This window comes from Giraffa tippelskirchi, chromosome 13 (assembly GCF_054371585.1).
Source record: "Giraffa tippelskirchi isolate mGirTip1 chromosome 13, T2T-mGirTip1v1.2.pri, whole genome shotgun sequence".
NCBI lineage: Eukaryota > Metazoa > Chordata > Mammalia > Artiodactyla > Giraffidae > Giraffa > Giraffa tippelskirchi.
In genome coordinates, this window is record NC_137287.1 from 32,580,535 (window position 1) to 32,601,335 (window position 20,801).

The 20,801-nt window shown below is 43.0% G+C and overlaps 1 protein-coding gene and 1 long non-coding RNA gene across 6 annotated transcripts in view; one reads left to right on the top strand and one right to left on the bottom strand.

Moving 5' to 3' along the window:
- Positions 1-20,801, top strand: part of GRIN2A (glutamate ionotropic receptor NMDA type subunit 2A) — a 450,066-nt gene that overhangs the window by 199,553 nt on the left and 229,712 nt on the right. Inside the window, exon 1 of one of the 5 annotated variants that reach the window (XM_081559280.1) lies at positions 8,257-8,620. The exons of 2 other annotated variants lie outside the window; for them this stretch is intronic. The gene's annotated coding sequence lies outside the window, so the exon portion shown is untranslated. Of the gene's footprint in view, positions 1-8,256; positions 8,621-9,371; positions 9,431-20,801 lie in introns of those variants that run through there. 2 more of the 5 variants (XM_081559278.1, XM_081559281.1) reach the window with 2 other exon arrangements.
- On the bottom strand, positions 8,330-9,334 carry LOC145532988 (uncharacterized). Its single transcript, XR_014073742.1, has 3 exons — positions 9,286-9,334; positions 8,698-8,796; positions 8,330-8,618 (listed from the first exon to the last, which is right to left on the bottom strand). It is a non-coding gene; the product is annotated as an uncharacterized LOC145532988 (long non-coding RNA).

The window sequence follows — 20,801 nt, forward strand, 5'->3', positions numbered from 1 at the left end:
TCTCATAGCTGACCACTTGGTCCATCGGGAGGCAGGATCTCTTATCTGTGATAGGGTCTCTGGCCTTCAGGAAAAGAAGTGTTACAGTGAAATTCAGAGCAGTGTATAGCCTTGTGTGTGGTTGAGTACTTATGTGTGTGGTCCAGACAGTGGGTGCTAAGTGGCTCTGGAGGGCATCATGGTGAGCCAGCTCTGAAGGAGGCTTGGTGGATATTACCCCATCACATAGCAGGTTCCTGCCCTCTGGTTCTTCAGTCAAGAGCAGGGAGAAGAAAACAACTTGGGGTAACTTAGATTAAAAAATAATTCAATGGTAGGTTTCAGGGATGCTCTGGAAAAGCATGTCTCTGCCAGAAGAGGAAAGAGGGTCTTTCTGGGGACCTAGGAAGCAGGGCCTGATGGGCAGTTACTTCAGCACACAGCCCAAGGTGAATCAGCTCTGACCATGTGTCTTTCCCCTGGAAATTCAAATTATTGGAGGGAATGAATTTGATTGGTTGATCTGGATCCCACCTTGACTGGAAAGGGCAGGTAATGATGCCCAAAAGGAAATTTGATGTTGCTACTCGCAGAAGGAATGGTTATTGATGTCAGCTGTATCTTTTTACCTGAAATAATTATCACAGTCATTGTTGTTGTTGTTCAGTTGCTAAGTTGTGTCTGACTCGGTGACCCCATGGACTGCAGCACACCAAGCTCCTCTGTCCTCCACTGTCTCCTGCAGTTTGCTCAGATTCATGTTGATTGAGTCAGTGATGCTGTCTAACCTTCTCATTCTCTGCTGCCCTCTTCTCCTTTTGCCTTCAATCAGGGTCTTTTGCAATGAGATGGCTCTTTGCATCAGATGGCCAAAGTATTGGAGCTTCAGTTTCAGCAACTCTCCTTCCAGTGAATATTCAAGGTTGATTTCCTTTAGGATTGACTGGTTTGATCTCCTTGCAGTTTAAAGGAATCTCAAGAGTCTTCTCCAGCACCACAATTCGAAAGCCTCAATTCTTCAATGCTCAGCCTTCCTTATGGTCCACCTCTCACATCCATACATGGCTAATGGAAAACCTTAGCTTTGACCCCATGGACAGTATCATAGTTGAGGTCCAGGTGATTCCATAGGTCCCCTGGAATTTTGCTAAGTACTTAAGGTGAGAGCTGTACATGAGCTGAACCAACTTGGTTGAGTCCATTTTCCTTTCTGGGATTCAGTTTCTCCTCTTGAAACAGATAGGGGAGGCTTAGAGCATCTCTAAGCTCCCTTTCACCTCCAAATCTAGGATTCTATCTAGCATAAGGCCCTGGGCAAATAACTTTAGCAGTGGATACTTTAGTTTAACATTTACCTGCAATTAATGATAGGAGCCATCTTCAAAGTAAAGGCACACATATTTCTCTATAGTCCTAACTGATTCATGAATCAGAAAAAGTGGGGAGAGGGAGGTGGGCATCTTCCTAGTTGCTTGTGGGGGTGGTAGCTGCCAAGGGAGAATGTGGCACTGATGTCTGGGTGCACTGGCCATGAAGAGGTGGGGTAGGGTACCATAGAAACACTGCTACAGTGATAAGCCAGCAGACCTGAAACCTTAGAACATGGGGCCAGCCATGATCGCTCAAATCCAGATTCCTGAGGAGACGATGCTCATGGAAGATAATATGAATGCTGCCCCCTGCAGTTGTGCAATGTGGCAGTTCTGGATGAGAGATGAGCACAGTGTAAATACACATCATCCCTGGGAACCAAGGTTAGACTTCTAGAGAGGCATGGTAAGACCCTTTACCACTTAGGTGCCTGAGGTTCAAGGTCTGCCCTTTCACTGAGTCATCACTTGCTAATACTGAATATCCATGATCCTCATGGATGGACAATAATGATGGGAAGCATTGGACTTCCCTGGTGGTCTAGTGGTTAAGACGCTGCACTTCTAATGCAGGGGCCACGGGTTCACTCCCTAGTGGGGTAGCTAAGATTCCCACATGCTGCATGGTGTGGCCAAAAAAAAAAAAAAAAAATGGGACGCATTTATCAAGAACCTACTAAGTGCTATAAACTGTGTTAAATGCTCCCTATACATGAGCTCATTTAATTTTACAATAATTTTCAGAGGTAGGCACTGTTGTTAATCTTCTTAAGACTGAACACTCTCTTGCCACTGAAACGAGCTCCAATCTTGAAAGTTCTGGAGGACTCAGAAAAATACAGATGTGTGAATTGCCCTCTGTGGGACTTATTCTTGCCCAAGTGCACAGGGTAATAAACAACTAGATAATTAATAATAAAATAAGGACACTCACCTTAAGGTAGGCATTGTCTCATCTGCCTAGAGGATGGAGACACTCTCATCAGGGTGCCCCAGGGCACAAAGCTAGGATGTAGGAGCAGGAATTCAAACTGAGTTCAAAGTTATATGTGTGCTCAGAGGGGACACTCAGTGCAAGGGCCTGGACCTGGGTCTGGTCCTAAGAAAGTGGCCGCTCCACGCCAGGCCAGCATCATTAGGAAACTCAGGTCCAGCCTCTGTGTGTTTGGCGGCCTCTAGCTCATCTCTGTCCTGTATGATCTCTCCCTGCAGGGTTTGCCTCTGGCCGTGTGACCTGGCTCCTCTGTTCTGTGCTGGAATGATACAGTGATGTTCATTTCCCGCAGGAAAGATGAGGTTGGCAGGTTTTGCTCATTTGAGAGAGACACTGAGAACATGGAGGGTGGAGATGGGAAGTGAGTGGCCTTTTGCAATCTGTGCTTTTATCAATGAATTGAGTGCAGGTAAGACACAACTGGACGACTAAGTACAGCACAAGAAAGACCCATGAGGATCACCTGGGGCAGGTTGGTTTAGTTGTTAAGTCATGTCCAACCCTTGCAACCCCATGGACTGTAGCCTGCCAGGCTCCTCTGCCCGTGGGATTCTCCAGGCAAGAATACTAGAGTGGGTTGTCATTTCCTTCTCCAGGGGACCTTCCTGACCTAGGAATCGAACCTTGGTCTCCTGCATGGCAGGCAGATTCTTTACCAACTGAGCCATGAGGGAAGCCCCACTTGGGACAGGTATGCTGATAAATCGAGGCATAGATTCCACTGCATCCCATCCCATGCAGGTCTCTCCTCAGTTACCACTGGCCTCTCCTGGTCTGTGTCTAGGTATTGCTCCATCCTTGGGGATTGAGTTGACTCTAAATAAAAGGCTACTTATGGCTTTGGGTTGAGCATAACTTGAAGCATACCCCCTATGGTATGTCATTGTCACTGTCTGCTTCTGCATTAAAAAAAAATCTACCTCCTCTTAGCTTTTAATCCTCACTCCATCCTTAATCTACCTTCTGCCTGTCTCAGTGTACCAACTCTATTATGCTCTTATGGTTATATATTTTAAAATATTTGTTTTGAATAAGCAGTACATGCATGTGGTAAAAAAAAAATTAATCAGCCCACCATGGATAGAGCAAACATTCCCCTTCCTTAATTTCCCTTCCTGGAGGAACCACTGGCCGTGTCTGTGTATGTATTAAGTTAGACCGCATGAAATTACCTTGTTTGTAGGTTAAAATGGTGGCACATTGGCAATTTCACGTGGTTCAGCTAAACTCAAGCATTAATATGGGACCTATATCTTATCACCACCTGGTATATAATCTGTTTTCGCGTGCACTGTGTTTCTCCATTATCTTGCAAACGTCCTGGCACTAGGACTTGTTTTGTTCACTGCTGTATCCCACGTCCCTGGTACAGAAAGTGTTCTCAACAATAAATGAATATACCGCTCACTCTCTTTTCACAAATGATGGCCACCTCTATACACTGTTGTGCATCTTGTCTTCCTCACTCAACACTGTGTGTTTCAAACTGTTCTTGTAAGTACAGTTGGCCCTTAAACGAAGCCAGAGTTAGGGCTGCTGACCCCCATGCAGTTGAAAACCTGAGTGTTACTCTCTCTGCCTCAAAAGTGAAGGCATTGGTAAATGACTCACCAAGGGCAGGAAGCTGAGACAGACTGGATAGAGTGAGGACTCAAACGCTAGGTCTTTAGTTCCCACTTAGTGTGATCTCTAATCGAAGTTGTGTTACTGTCTTAAGTAGATGGTTGTTATTTAGCCGCTCAGTCATGTCCGACTCTTTTGTGACCCCGTGGACTATAGCCCACCAGGCTTCTTGTCCATGGGATTTGCCAGGCGAGAATACTGAAATGGGTTGCCATTTCCTTATTCAGGGAATTTTCCTGACCCAGGATCGGAACTTGCGTTTCCAGCCTGGTCAGGCTGATTCTTTACTGCTGAGCCACCAGGGAAGCCCTGTTTTGAGTAGATGTTGCCTGATTGTTTCATTGGATGCCTAGAGAGAAATCACCATTCTCATGGGCCTGGTGTTTGATCTTTCAGTTGTTATTGCCGCAAACAACACACCCACCTTCTTGGCTCCCACAAGAATGCGGGGGAAGTGGTGGTGACTACACACTATTCACACTTCGAGAATTCTGTCTTACTAACCCCTGTGGTCACCAGTAGTCCATTCCTTGTGTGCTAACCTGTTACATTTGTATTAGAAGATGGATTTCTCAGCATGACACAACCAAATTCGTTCTGTTGGAAGCTACCATAGGATGCTAATTGTGGTGGAGCTGCAGCAAAGCCAGGAGACATCAAAACCTGGGAAGGGGTGACATGGCCATGAAATCACAGTCTCTCTTAGGGGCGAGAGGTGTCAGGGCGCAAGACAGCAGTTTTCCTCCATGGACTGCAGCCCCTGCCTCCTCTCTAGAGTTATTACGACCTGGCCCCAATCTTCTTGGCTTCAGCTCCCTTTCGGAGTGCCTGCTGTATGCTAGATGCTTCTGCCTGAGATCCAGTTGAACTTTCTAAGAGTCCAAGGACACTAGCTGTGTCTCAGAGAGGATGTAACGGAGGCTCAAAGAGGTAGACTGACTTGCGGAGTAAGCTTTTTAAAAACGTGGTATCACCTCATACCAGTCAGAATGCATGCATGCATACCTGCTAAGTCACTTCGGTCATGTCCAACTCTTTGTGACTCTGTGGACTGTAGCTGCCAGGCTCCTCTGTCCATAGGATTCTCCAGGCAAGAATACTGGAATGGGTTGCCATGTCCTCTTCCAGGGGATCTTCCCGACCCAGGGATTGAACCCACATCTCCTGCACTACAAGTGTATTCGTTACTGTTGAGCTACTGGGGAAGCCAGTCACAATGGCCATCATCAAAGAATCTACAAATAATAAATGCTGGAGAAGGCGTGGAGAAAAGGGAGCCCTCTTTCACTGTTGGTGGGAATGTAAATTGATACATCCACTATGGAGAACAGTATGGAGATTCATTAAAAAACCAGGAATAAAACTACCATATGATCCAATAGTCTCACCACAGGGCATATTCCCTGAGGAAACCATAATTGAAAAGGACACACGTACCCCAATGTTCATAGCAGGACTATTTATAATAGCTAAGGTACGGAAGCAACCTAGATGTCCATCAGCAGATGAATGGATACAGAAACTGTGGTACATATATACAATGGAATATTACTCAGCCATAAAAAGGAACAAGTCTGAGTCAGTTCTAGTGAGGTGGACAAACTTAGAGCTTGTTATACAGAGTGAAGTAAGTCAAAGAAGAGAAAAGCAAATATCATATATTAACACATATATATGGAATCTAGAAAAAAGGTACTGATGAATTTATTTGCAGGGAAGGAATGGAGATGTAGATATAGAGAACGGACTTGTGGACACAGTGGGAGAAGGAAAGAGTAGGACGAATGGAGAAAGTAGCCTTGACACATGTACACTATGTAAAGTAGATAGCTGGTAAGAAGTTGCTATGTAACACAGGGAGCCCAGCCTGGTGCTCTGGAATGACCTCAAGAAGTGGGATGTGGGGAGGGGAGGGAGGCTTAAAAGGGAGATGATATATGTGTGATTATGGCTGACTTGCCTTGTTGTAAGGCAGAAACCAATACAACGTTGTAAAGCAATTTCCCTCCAATTAAAAAGTAAATTTAAAAAGATGTAAATAAGACTTCCAGTTTAAGACCCTCCAACTGAAAGCCATCTCATAATCCTCACCTGGCTTCTGCCAATAGCTCCGATTTAATGTTACTTCCCATCTCTTCTCACATCTCGATCCAGGAACCATAACCTTCTATTTGCCCCTTAAATGTACAGGCTTGTTCCTACCCCTGGGCCTTTGTGTTTCTACTGCCCTGTGCCGAGAACTTTCAGACCCCAAGTGACAAGTGGTTGGTCTCTTCTGGTCACAGTGGGGACGTCACCTCTTCAGGATGCCACATCTTTCTCGTCTTTCCCCTTCATCACCCTCCCTCTCATCGTCCTGTTTTTTTCTTGCGCACAGAGCTTCCCACGATCTGAAAATACGGTTTTTGTTGTTCACATGTTTTATTTATTGATGTGGCCTTTGGGGTTGCTTTTTAAAAAACCGTGTTGTGGGGAGAACATGTATATGTATGGCTGAGTCTCTTCGCTGTCCACCTGAAACTATCACAGCGTTATTAATCAGCTATATTCCAATACAAAATAAAAAGTTAAAAAAATAAATAAAAATTGTGTTTTCTGGGTAAAATGCTTGTTTGTAATTCCATTCAAATTTTGACCTTAGCCTGGGAGGACGTGACCAGTGACCTCTCTGGCTGCAGTTAGGATTGGTGTTTGAGGTTCCTGGGACCATTTTACTTAGATTGACCAGTGAGGCTGGTTAAACTGCTTTGGGAGGTGGGGCTTGTCTTCTCTCACATAAAAGAGGTAATTATTACAACTCTCATCCCTGCATAGATCTTCACTGAAGGAAAACAATTATTGGTTGATCTTGGCCAAAGCTACCCTTTAAGAACGTATGGTTTTAAAAATAATTAGGTTTGTGTAGATGTGTGTACTGGAGAAGGAAAAGGAGACCCACTCCAGTATTCTTGCCTGGAGAATCCCAGGGACAGAGGAACCTGGTGGGCTGCCGTCTATGGGGTCGTACAGAGTCTGACATGACTGAAGCGACTTAGCAGCAGCAGCAGGTATGTGTACATAGGTGTGCACAGGCAAAATAAATTCTATATGAATTTGACCATACCATGCCACCAAGTGAGACCCTCCCCCTTTTGTCTTCAGGTTGTAAACTCAAAAGCACTTAGCAGAACTTATGATAGAGTTTGCAAAGTGTCAAGTCATAGGTTACATAAGTCTTGACTTATGGTTTTCAAGTCATTTGGCCTGCATGGTGTTCTGATTTAGCCTCCAACATTCTAAAACCCAGAAATATCACATCAAATTCTGGAGTTCTGGCTTATCTTGAAAATTTAAACACTCTGCTGATGCTGCCTTTTGAAACAGCAATAATGTAACAGATGTGAATAGTGGCTTCTTTCTCTAGAAAGGGTCTGCGCCTGCCAGGTTGCCGCTTTTCTTATCTAGAGCACGTCACTCACTCATGTCACATCCTTGGCCCCGTCAGCATTTGATTTTGTGAATATCATTCTGAAATTCTCCTCCATTTCCCTTTAGAATGGGAAATAGCAAGTAATATGAGTAATAAAAGATGATATATTCATGTTTGTTAATTGGTGTAGTTGCCCAAGTTTATCAATACAAATAGCAGATGTGTGTGTGTGTGTGAGAGAGAGAGAGAGAGGAGGTGAGGAATCAACATTTAAGATTACAGTGGCTCAGAATAGCAGTAGCTTTTGTTATCTGATCTTCTCTGCTACTTTATGCATCAATACTTATTTAGCAACTAAACCACCACCACCAACATTGTTAATCGGCTATACCCCAATACTAAATAAAAAGTTAAACAAACTAAAATAAGTGCTGACAAATAATTACTTGAAATGATTACTTTAAGAGATGCATGGTGCTGGTTGTGATTTTTTTTCAAATGATTATTTTCATTGATTAATGCTTGTAACCTACATATTGGACAGTGCCCCTTCTCTGAATTGTGTCAAATTCAGAGAAACACAGTGTTGAAATTGAAAGTGTTAGTCGCTCAGTTGTGTCCGACTCTTTGCAACCCGTGAACTGTAGCCTGCCAGTCTCGTCTGTCCATGGAATTTTCCAGGCAAGAATACTGTAGTGTGTTGACATTTCCTTCTTCAGGGGATCTTCCTGATCCAGGGATCTAGCCCGGGTCTCCTGCATTGCAGGCAGTTTCTTTACCATCTGAGCCACCAAGGAAGTCTGTAGGCTGGATACTAAACCGCTAAGATGTCCATGTCATAATGCCTGGACTCTGTAAATATGTGAATAGGTTACCTTATATGGCAAAAAGGACTTTGCACATTGACCAAACTAAGGATCTTCAGGTAGAAAGATTATCCCGGATTATTCAGATGGACTTAATGATATAATCACAAATATTCTTATGAGGAAGACAGAGGGAGATTGTACTAGAGGAGATGCTGAAGTCATTTGATGGCTGAAGAAAAATGCTATGCCATGGCCATCCTTCTTCCTTGAAGATGGAGTAAGAGGCCATGAGCCAAGAAATGCAAGGACTGCAGCTTTAGGACCTGGAGAAGGCCAGGGAATGGATTTCCCGCCAGAGCCTCCGGAGAGATTATACCCCTGCTGACACCTTAATTTCAGCTCAGTGTACTTGCCTTAGGACTTCTGACATCCAACTGTAAGTGAATAAATACATGTTATTTTAAGCCATAAAGTCAGTGGTAATTTGTTACAGCAGCTAGCAGAGACGAATACATCCCAGAACTGGTCTCTCTGCAGCTTGTGGGAGACAGTGAGATAGCACGCACAGGGACTCAGGACAGGAAACCACCTTCTCGCTCCATTCCATGGTTTCTTCCCAGGAAAAGCAAGGAAAAATGGATAAGTTGAGGCAGTGGAGCTATGTGACTATGTGATCTGTTATCCACAATGACTTGACCGAAATCAGTGCAAGAACTGACAAGTCAGTAGAACTAAGAGTCTTTTTCAAGCATTGATTCCTTTTATTAATAACTCATATTCCTAACTCATTAGAACTTCCCTGGTAGCTCAGATGGTAAAGCGTCTGACTACAATGCAGGAGATGAGGGTTCAATCCCTGGGTTAGGAAGATCCCCTGGAGAAGGAAATAGAAACCCACTCCAGTATTCTTACCTGGGAAATCCCAGAGATAGAGAAACCTGGTGGGCTAAAATCCCTGGGGTCGCAAAGAGTCGGACACGACTTAACGATTAAACAACAACAACTAATTCATTACTCAGTTTCTTTGCTATAATGACCTCATTCATTCCTGCACAAGCCCACCCAAACCATCTACTAGGCTTTCCTCTGACATGGGCTTACCTGGACTACATGTGGCTCTGCCTCTAGTGACTGTGTGCTTCATTTGCTTGGGTTTTACTTATTCTGATGTCATTAGTAGGAGTCTCATTGCCAAGGCGACCAGAAGTGGGAGCTTGTATGATTTCAGCCTTGTCCAAGGACTCAGGTCTGCTTGGTACACTCCCACTGTCTTCCTGGTTCTCCTTTCTTCTGTAGCCAAAATAATGGACCATTCCATGGTCATTCCTGTTCATTCTTCCTCTTTTTGTTAATGGTTGATAAAGTCTATACAGTCTTTCCTGAATTCTCTAATTTAGTTCTATAATTTCTCCTAGCTAATGCTGATGTCTTCTCCTTTTCCCATGTAAATGGATTTCCTATCTGAAATCCCTCTATAATAATTATTACCATCCACACCTTCCACTGGGTTCCCTGGTGGCTGCAATGCAGGAGACCTAGCTTCAATCCCTGGGTCAGGAAGACCCGTTAGAGAGGGGACTGGCAACCCACTCCAGTCTTCTTGCCTGAAGAATCCCATGGACAGAGGAGCCTGGTGGGCTACAGTCCTTGGGGTCGCACAGAGTCAGACATGACTGAACGACTGACTCTTTCACTTTTCACACCTTCCACATGGGCTTTTCTCTTTCTCCCCCTCTACTCCTGACCACTCCATTGAAATTAGAAGCCAGAATCTCTGTTTTTGTCTTTTTTTTCTTTTTAAATTTAATTTTTCTTTTATATTAGAACGGATTTACAGTGTTGTGTCTGTTTCAATTATAGCAACGTGATTCAGTTATATTTGTACTTATATCTGTTCTTGTGTGGATTCTTGTCCCACACAGGCATTACAGAGTGCTGAGTAGATGTCCCTGTGCTAGACAGTAGGTCCTTGCTGATTCACTTTTCATATTTATTACTGAATATACATTAAGATCAGCCTTCTAATTTGTGCCGCCCACTCCATCTTTTCTTTTTGGTGACCATAGTTTTGTTTTCTAAGTACTTCAGTCTGTTTTTGCTTTGAAAACGAGCTCATTTTCATCGATTTTTAGATTCTACCCATAAGCAATATCCTAGGTTCTTTGTTGTTCTCTGTCTGACTTCCTTCACTCAGTATAATCATCTCCAAGTCCATCCATTTTGCTGGGAAAGGTGTTTTTTATGGCTGAGCAATAGTGCATTGTATATATATATATGTAAAACATCTTTATCAACGTATCTAATGATGCACATTTTGGTGGCTTCCACGTCTTGGCTACTGTAAAGTGTGCTGCAGTGAACATTGGGGTGCACGTGTCTCTGGGGTTTGTCTTCGCATGAAGGCCCCCAGGTGGCATTGCTGGACCATGTGGTAGCTCTCTGGTCAGTTGTCTCAGGATCCTCCATGCTGTCCTCCATTCTGGCTGTTACCACTTTGCATTCCCCAGAGCAGTGTAGGGGGTTTCGCTTTTCTCCATCCCCTCTCTGGCATTGATTGTTTCTAGACTTTTGGATGGTGTTTGCCCTACATCTTGACTGGACCACTCAAAAATGTATGGAAGATGAGGGACTCCATATTTTCTGTACAGAAAGGCAGAGGAAGGCCTCCAGGAAATGAGGTCCTCATTTTACTTGACTACTTTATATTGTCTTTCCTCTTAAATGGGCACCAAGAGCTATTCGGAGTCCTAATGTCTGTAATTATTAGTCTCTGCAGCTACTCACTCACTCAGTAGCAATATGCCAGATATTTCTGGTAGTTAATGCATAAGAGTTTATTTACACTTTACAGAATGCTGGTGAACTTTGACATAAATAAAAGGCCTCCCAGTGTTATGTAGGGAAATTACCTTTCTCAGAGAGGCCACAAGATGGGGGGCCCATTGGGCAACTGTAGTTCACAAATGGTTTCTCTTTGACCTTCGTGGAATCTTCAATGTGAGAGAGTTTCCAACTTTTAAAATAGGAATACTTTGCACAAAATCTGATTTTTGGATTATCTTGAAATATGCAAAGAGTTAGCAAGATTGTTTTGTTTCTTATAGGTATAGACAGCTGGAGTTGAGTAGTTGCTTCTCTTGGGGATGATGTGGCAACTTTGATTCATCTAGGTCTGGTATTTGTTTTATTTTATTAATATTATATTTATTTAGCTGTACTGGACCTTTCTTGCAGCATGTGGGGTCTTTTTAGTTGTGGCATGTGGGATCTAGTTCATAACCAGGGATGGAACCTGGGACCCCTGCATTGGGAGCGTGGAGTCTTAAGCACTGGACCCCCAGGGAGGTCCCCCAGTCTGGTATTTAAATCAGCCTTGCGCGTGTGCATGCTCAGTCTCTTCAGTCGTGTCTGACTCTTTGCAACCCCATAGACTGTAGCCACAAGGCCCCTCTGTCCATGGAATTCTCCAGGCAAGAACACTAGAGTGGATTGCCATTTCCTCCTCCTGGGGATCTTCCTGACCCAGGGATCCAACCCACGTCTCCTGCATTGCAGGCAGATTTTTTACTGCTGAGTCACTGGGGAAGCCCTTAAATCAACCCTACTTTGTTCAGTTTTGTTAACTGCCTGATTGCTGGTAGGCACCTGAGTTTACAACTTCTCTCAGGGAGTTCCAGGCTCACAAGAAGAAGGTACCATATAGATGTCTACACTGACACCTCCCTCACCTCCTTGATCTGTGAATGTCTCTTGCTAGGTCTTGACACTGGTTATTCGGTCTCCAGAAATGAAATGTTCATTGCCTTCCCACATAACTTCCTTCTGTAATAAGCTCTCCCTGCAAGAAAAGTTCTTCCACAGACTGAAGTAATGTTTTCATTTAAGTCTTCCCACCCCCTGGTTGGAGTTGTACTTGGGGGGCATCCATTTGCATTATTCTGCCCCACCCCCAAAGCTTGGTTTCCACTACATTCCCAAGGGCTTGACCCACTAAAGGCTGTCAGTTCAACGTTTGTCCTGTGCTACTTGTAATGCTCTGGGGACCGTGGTACCTCCTTTTCCTATGATTCTCTTTATCTGGTTATTTTATGTCATTGGAAAGCTCATCTGAAACGTGACGCCATCTGAGAGATTGATCAAGGCTCAGTTGGGAAGACCCAAAGGAAAGTATATTAATTTTATAGTGATAATGATGTTGATAGCAATGTTGATCATAGTAGCTACCTTTTACTGGAAAACTGCTGCCAGGGTAAACCACATGCCAGGATACATGATAAATAAGCATCATTATATCTACTACCTAATTAAAGGTAGTCCTAATCCTAATTAAAGGCTGCCTAATTAAAGGTAGGTATTATCCTAGTTTATAGATGAGTAAACTGAGGCTCAGAGCAGTTAAATATATTCTCAAAGCCATTGAGGTGGACATTGTGTTGTCTCCCCCAAATTCATTCCTCTGTCTTTTGGTAATTGCAAGAGTTTTTCTTTGGATTTCCACTCCTGCCTCATGCAGGTCTTGTTCTTTGGGAAGAGAGACCATATAACTTAGGCTTATATCAATCAGCACTAGTTCCCTTTCACTGGCCACAGTGATTGGTTTGTTGGTAAGTATGAGTCACAGTTAAGAACAACAGGACTGGAGATTATTTGGTTGGGGGAGCTTTTGAGAACCTTCTGAAGAAACTCTCTTCTTATTACCCAGGACACAGAAAAGCATGCATGTTGCTCTTGGAATGCTTGACATGTTCCTGTCTTACGTCCAAAGGATGGTTTTAACAGGGAGTACAGACCAAGATGGTAGAAAGAACAAAATCCTGATGGTATCATTGGTCCAACAATTTAAGTTATCCTGAAGTCATCTTTGTCACTGGTCATTCTAGTCACATGAGCTGATAGTTTTCTTTTTAAATTTTTAAAAAGAATTTAAATTTAATTTTTATTTTTAAATTAATTTTGCTGAATTATAGTTGGTTTACAATGTTGTGTTAATTTCTGCTGTACAGCAAAGTGATTCATATATATATTATATATAATATAACATGTATTATACTCTGTTTCATATTCTTCCCATTATGGTTTATCACAGGATATCAAATATAGTTCTCTGTGCTATATAGTAGGATCTTGTTTATCCATTCCATATACAATAGTTCGCATCTGCTAATTCCAGATAATATCTTCTTTATTGTTTAACATGGTTTGAAATTTCTGTCACTTGCAACCAGGTGAATCCTAACTGGTAGATATACTCAGTTACTAAGTAATGAGGTCATGATTCAAACCCAGGACTCTCTGGTTCCCAAATCTGCCATTTCTACTCTTCTGCACTTGGTTTAGACAGACCTTTTGATAGAAGCACAAAATCTCAGAGCTGGAAAAGAGAGATCTATGAGACTGTAACACTCAGCCTCTGATCTTAACAGACAAGGAAATTGAGGCCAAGAAAGGAAAAGTAACTTGTCCGAGTAAGGTGAAGTTCAAAGCTGAGGGGGGCTGACCCCAGCACACTGTTCTTCACATCACAGAAACTTTATTCCTGTTTCTGTTAAATGGATTTTTCTCTCAAGGATTCAGACCCCTTGCCTACAGATCATGGATCAGTGGGTGATGGGACAAACTTCCTGGGGCCAGCAGGGAACAAGAGGTCATGCGTGAAGTCTGCTTTTTATGTTGCCACTAAGACTAGGATCAAAGCAATGGGGATGGAAAGCTGAAGATACCCAGTACTGCATCCATTCCTAGAGAAGGAGAGAGAAGGGAGTGCGTGAGGACAGTAGGGAAGGGAAAGAGAAGAACAAGGAGAGAAAAAGAGGAAAAAGGAGATGCTCATGAGATGCTGTCGAAAGCAAAGGAAGCATGAGGGATAAAGGAGAATAACCTTTGCCTTTCTCCACCCTCAACACAATGAAATCTGTGCAGATCAGATTGGCTTCTGTACCCAGAATGCTGCTTGTCTCTTCCATCCATTTAGCTCTTCCATGCCAAAGTACCTTCAAGGACTTCAGGGCCACTTTAATAAAGTTTTAGAACATAACTCAGCACTTGATACTTCAAACAAGCAGCCCATGGGTGAAAAAGGAAAGAGATGTTGTATCAGGTAATTTTAGAGGAATTCTAAGAGAAGGATATTGGACTTTTACTCTCTCTTGAGCCATGAACGCTTCTCATTTTCCTTTTAAAGGACAAGACGTTGTCTTTTTCTGTACTAGTAGGAGTAGCAAAAAAACAGTAGCAGGTAACATTTGAGTCTCACCACACATGGCTGGCAGAAGAATGACTTTCCAAAGAGGTCCATATCCTAGTCCTCGGAATCTGTACACCTGTTATCGCCCTTGGCAAAAGAAACTTGAAAGATATGATTGAGGATCTTAGGGACTTCTCTGGTAGTGGTTAAGACTTCGTCTTTCAATGCAGGGGGTGCAGATTCGATCCCTGGTCGGGGAACAATGATCCCACATGCCTCGTGGCCAAAAAACTAACACATAAAACAGAAGCAATATTGTAACAAATTCAATAAAGCTTTAAACATGTTCCGCATCAAAAAAAAAAAAAAAAAAAAAAAGAATTAAGCATCTTGAGGTGGAAAAATGATCCTGGATTCTTCAGGGAGACACAGTGTCATCACCGGGGTCCTCAGAAGTGAAGGAAAGAGGTGGCAGGGTCAGAGACAGACAATAGAAGCAGAAGGAGCAGAGGTCAGAGTATTGAGATTGTTGGGAGAGGAAAGACCCAAAGAATGTAGTCAATCATAGAAGTTGGAGAAGATCAAGGAAATTATTTACCCTAGAGCATCCAGATAAACACAGCCCTGTGGACACTTTAATTTTAGCCCAGTGAAGCCCAATTACAACCTGTGGCTTCCACAATTGTAGGGTGATAAATGTCTGTTGTCTTAAGCAACTAAGCTTGTGATAGTTTGTTACAGCACCAAATGGAAAGTAATACATCTTGTGACAGAACTTGCACTCATTGTATTGCATGCATTCATGCTTAATTTTGATCAGTGCTTCATTAGGGTGCTTCTCCAGTGACTCAGACAGGAAAGAATCTGCCTGCAATGCAGGAGACCTGGTTCCATTCTTCGGTTGGGAAGATCCCCTGGGGAAGGAAATGGCAACCCACTCCAGTATTCTTGCCTGGAGAATTCCATGGACAGAGGATCCTGACAGGCTACAGTCCATGGGGTTGCAAAGAATCGGACATGACTGAGCAACTAACATTTTCACTTCCTTCACTGTATGTAAAGTTTATAAAATATTGCTCTGTGAGCTAAGTTAATATACGTAGGGTCACTGCATTAATTAAGCAGTTGGGTCAGCCTCTGAACCCGAACGGTCTGATACCCAAACCTGGATCCTGGAGCAACAGTTAGTTGCTCTCTGCTGCCTCCCTGATTGGACTGGGAAGTCATAGACATAAAAATGTCCTTCCTGGCCCTGGGAAGCTGTCTTAAGTGTAAAGATCTGAGTCGTCCTGAGGGAAGTACTCCACTTGTCTAATAGGAATTGTGATGCCCTGGAATCTCTAACTTTGGTTGTTCTATGGATGTAGTGCTTCCACTGGCTTTGACCTGACTGCAAGGATAAGAATTCCAGGAATCCTTATGCCCACCCTCCCCACCTCCCCTCTCCCCCCCACCCCTCACACCCCAGCATATTTATGCTCCTCATGTGGCCATCCAGAAAGCCAGCCCTGAGTGGCAGGAAGGGAGAAGCCATGCATGTCACTGGAACTGATACATCACCTGAATTTTGGGTGGGAGTTGGGGGAGCATTGGCGACTATGGTCAGAACCATTCATAGAGTTGGAGAGGAAGGTCAGAAGAGGTTCCCCACAATCCTGAAAAGGAAATAGAGCTTTGAGAGGGTAGGAAGGGAGCAAAAGAGAGAGGAAGAAGAGAGAGAAAGAGAGGAGGGAGACACAGATTCTGAAATAAATTGAGGATGAGACATAGAAAGAGGTACATGACACAATAACACACACAGAGAAAAGAAGTAAGATTTTACAGGGTGATTTGCTGATCTTTAAAACACATAATCAGTGATTTAACAAGTTTACATTTGTTTTAGGTGAGTAAAATACCCATAATGTAAACTTTTCTATTTTAACAATTTTTCAAGGCACTAAGTACATTGACAGTGCCACTATCTGGTTCCAGAACATTTTTTTATCACCCAAATGGAAACCCCATACTTATGAAGCAGACACTCAACATTCTCCCCTCCTCCAGCCCCTGGTGCGTGCTTAGTCAGTTCAGTTGTGTCCGACTCTTTTGCAACCCTGTGGACTGTAGCTGCCAGGCTCCTCAATCCATTGGATTTCCCAGGCAAGAATACTGGAGTGGGTTGCCATGCCCTCCTCCAGGGGATCTTCCCGACCCAGGGATGGAACCCATGGCTCCTGCATTGCAGGCAGATTCTTTACCATGGAGTCACTGGGGAAGCCCTACCCCACCCCCAGCCCAGAGCAGCCATCAGTCTGCATTCTGTCTGTGTGGATTTACCCATTCTGGACATTTCACAAATGGAATCACTCAATAATGTGCATGGCTTCCTTAGCATGTTTTCAAGGTTCATCCATAGTGTGGCATGCAGCGATGGCAACAAAAATAACCAGACGTGGACTAAATATTGATTGTAGGTCTAAGACTCATCTGTACCATGGGAAAAAATAATTTGATAGAGTGAAATGGAATCTTAAACTGATACCACTGTCTTCATGGTCTCTAAGACATTGTTTTGGGTGAAAGCAGCAAGTTATAGAACAAAAAGCCTATCCAATTATTTAGGTAGAAAGTTATGAGACAGGTTGATACAATTCTCTATATAAATATAGGCTCACAATGCACAGGCAAAGGCTTGGAACCCGGCAAATTTATCACACCACAGCGGTTGCTGTGGGATTAGGGGTGATGGTCAAGGGATCAAGAAATCAAGGTCAAGATATCTGTGTTTGGATTTGTCAAAGGAGACTACATTTATATACTGAGTGAGTACATATGAGTGAATGGAATTGAAAGAAAGCAAGAAACAGAGTGAAAGAGACCAACAATGCTGAGAAAAAGCCACAGAGAGCAGCTCACAGTGAGGCAGGGAGGCCCTGGGGTGGAATTCGGGTGAAATTATTCATCACACCATTACTCTGCCCTTTGGAGCGTTCCTTAGGGCGTGCGTGGGGAGTGTTGAATGGTGAGAGCTTTCAGTTTCCAGCTTCTCCCCATTGTGATAAACTGAATTTAATTACAGCATCTCAAACACTGGTGATTATTGGTTTGTGCCGGTGTTAGACAGTCTTAGAGGCCAGTTCCGGCTGAAGCTGCTGTGTTAAGTCTTACTCGGCAATCAGTGTTTCGATTTTAGAGGAAAGTTTTCTGAGCTTAAGTTGTTCTTCCTTTGCTGTCAGGGTGATACATTCCGAAGATGGTGATGATAAAAAGAAAATCGTGATTTGCTTAAAAGAATGCAAGAGCATAGCTTAAGGAATTGTGTAAAAGATTGGTGTCTTTTGCTTAAAACTTTATGTGTGTATGTTATGTGTGTGTTGCTTTGGTCGTGTCTGACTCTGCGACCCTGCGGACTATAGCCCACCATAGGCTCCTCTGTCCATGGAATTTCCCAGGCAGGAATACTGGACTGGGTTGTCATTTCCTTCTCCAGGGGATCGTCTCAATCCAGGGATTGAACCTGGGTCTCTTGCTTTGCAGGCAGATTCTTTACCATCTGAGCCATTGTTTGAAACTTCATAGCAGTTAGCCATTCAGTGTGTGAGAAATAATTTTATGACATTAAACATAACTTGGTGGAGGAATTAGAGGAGAAAAAAATGAGCAGTACTGTTTTCCTTGTTAAGAACTGTGAGTTCTGGGGTTTGGGATCCCCACCCCTATTCCTTTACCCATTCTCACCAATCAAAAAAGAATTATGATTATTTTTATTGATGTGCAATTGATTTACAATATTGTATTAGTTTCAAGTGTATGCCAAAGTGATTCAGTGATACATATGTGTGTATATATATATATATGTATATTTCAGATTATTTTCCATTATAGGTTATAATAAGATATTGAATATAATTCCCTGTTACAGTAAATCCTTGTTGCTTATGTATTTTATGTATAGTCCTTTGTATCTGTTAATTCCATAGTTCTAATTTATTCCTCCTCCACTCTTTTCCCCTTTGGTAACAATAAGTTTTTTTTCCCTTTATCTGTGAGTCTGTTTCTATTTTGTATACAGATTCATTTGTATTAATCTTTAGACTCCATATGTGATATCATATAATATTTGTCTTTCTCTGCTTCACTTACTTTACTCAGTATGATATTCTCTAGGTCTATTCATCAGAATTATTTAATGAGTGGTTATTATGAACCAAATGCTAGGGAATTAAAAAGTACTCATGGTCTGTTTCCATGGATGGAGTTTACATTGCACTTGGGGAGTCAAATACTCAACAACATGTGTGTATGTGTGATGACAGTTGTTGACAAGGGGAATTCTGTGTAGACAAATGAATTTGGAAAACTACTTCCAGGTGTGCCCACCAAAATCCGCTCAGGGACAGATCACCTGGGAGAACACGTCTAGTTGGATTTCCGCACTCTGGCCTCAGGCAATTAGTTTTCTCTCTTGAGTATGGTAATGGGTAGGAGCAGGTCTTCTGGAGTTCAGTTTGCATTTAGTTGAACTCAATTTCCTTGTGTGCCTGAATCTGAAAGAATCATTGGTTGGGAGAGCCCAGGGAGCTTGCTTCATGGCAGTGGAAGCAGAAGAGCTTTTACCCGGTGCAACATTGCAGAAGAGACCGAAGCTTGCTCCTTCTGCACCCGAGTCATCAAGGCAGAAAGAAGCGAATGATGAGGCCGTGAATGTAACTGTTGGAGAGCACCCTCGGTCTTGCAACCACTCTGCCATTTTCTTGGTCATCTTGCTTCTTACCCCTTCCTGGCATCCTTGTCTTCCATCCTTTTATTGCTTTATTTCCACATTCGTTTCTCCTTTTTTCCTTTCTAAACCCTCCTTTTTCATTCTGTTTCCCTCCCTTGTCCCCTCCCACTTACGCCTTGCTCTCTTTTGGTCCCTCCTACTAGCCTATTGGTTTTCCTCCTTCATCTGTTATTTCACCTCTTCGTTCTCTCTTTGTTCAATGTGCTTCCAACTTCCCTTGGTTCTTTTATTTCTCTACCTCCCTACAAGCCCCTCCCCCATTATATCTTAGATTCATAAGAATTCTACACACATCACTCCCTTATCCCTCTGGCGTGACAATTAGGCTCATAGGGACCACTTACTCCTTGCACTGAAAAGGCATTCTGAGGATATAGGATTGGGAGACCCACTCAAAGGAAACAGACTGGGGTATGTCGAATGTAAGAATTGTTAACCTTATAATCACAGTGTATGTTGTGTGTATGTGTGTGTGTGCCTATGTGTGTGTGTGTTGGAGATGGGGAGATGAGGAGATGGGAAGCGTTTATCAGATGACCAACATCTTGGGTGCATTTACCTGTTGGGGAGATTTCAGCCTGGGTCAGACTGGTTTGAAGTCCTGCTTCATTCGCTCACATCATTGTAAGCCTTTCTCTCCTTGAATCAGTGCCAATGTGTCTGGAAAGAGTGAGATTTCCTCATGCTATCTCAGCCAAAACAATGTTAACAAAATTCTAGTCTTTCTTGAACCTCCTGAAGGGTGAAAACCTACAAAGTCTTCTTAAAATCCTAGTTCTTCCTTTCCCCTCCATGAACCTGCTTAAAAATTTCTTGTCTTTTGTTTGTTCCCCAAACTCTCTTTATCACCTACATCAGCTTAGCCTTACTTTTTCTTTGTCCCTTCCTCCACCCTCCCCAAGTCTTCACATGCCCAATTTTCTTCTTGCCATTTGGGTCCTCAGGGTGGCCTTGTCTAACCTTCTCTAACGTGGAAAAGATACCTTGGAGGATTTGCCGAAAACCAAGAACTCTCTTCCCAGGAACATGCACTTGATTCTAATAGTTTTCATTTTCTCCAATTTCAGGATATTTTTCAGCTCCCCTGAAGCCCATCTCTCTGGACCTTTTGGGCATCTGTTCTGCCAGCTCAGCTCCCTCCCTTGTTACACCCTAGCACATCAGCTTGCTTTTATTTGCTCCTTACAAAACTAGCTGAAATTAGGCCGTTTTCTTGCTTACTTGTGGTCATCAACAGCTTGACCAAGAACACCTCCATTACCATAGCAACTGGAGGCAACAGGAAACATTTTCAGGAAAAGGAAATCCAATGACATGAAGACATCAAGCCTAGCATGTTGCTTAATGTTTTTCCATGCTGTGGTAATGCAGGTACCCATGGCCTGAAACTTCATAGAGAAAAACTCTCAGTTATAGCTGGTGGTTTCCATTTGTACACAAATCCTTTGCTGTCTATGGTCTTCTCTTCTATTTGCTCTGTTTTGATAGAAATCAATAGTTCCCTCATCTCACCCCTGCATTTAGAAAAGGGCATTGACTCTGCAGTCTCCCCACTCCTTTCATGCACAAAGATTAGCATCTGGGGGCGGTCAATTCTTGGGACAGAACTTAGTTGAGAGAATGCTTTCTTCCTAATTGATTGGATCCTGTTGCTGAGACCCTCTCATT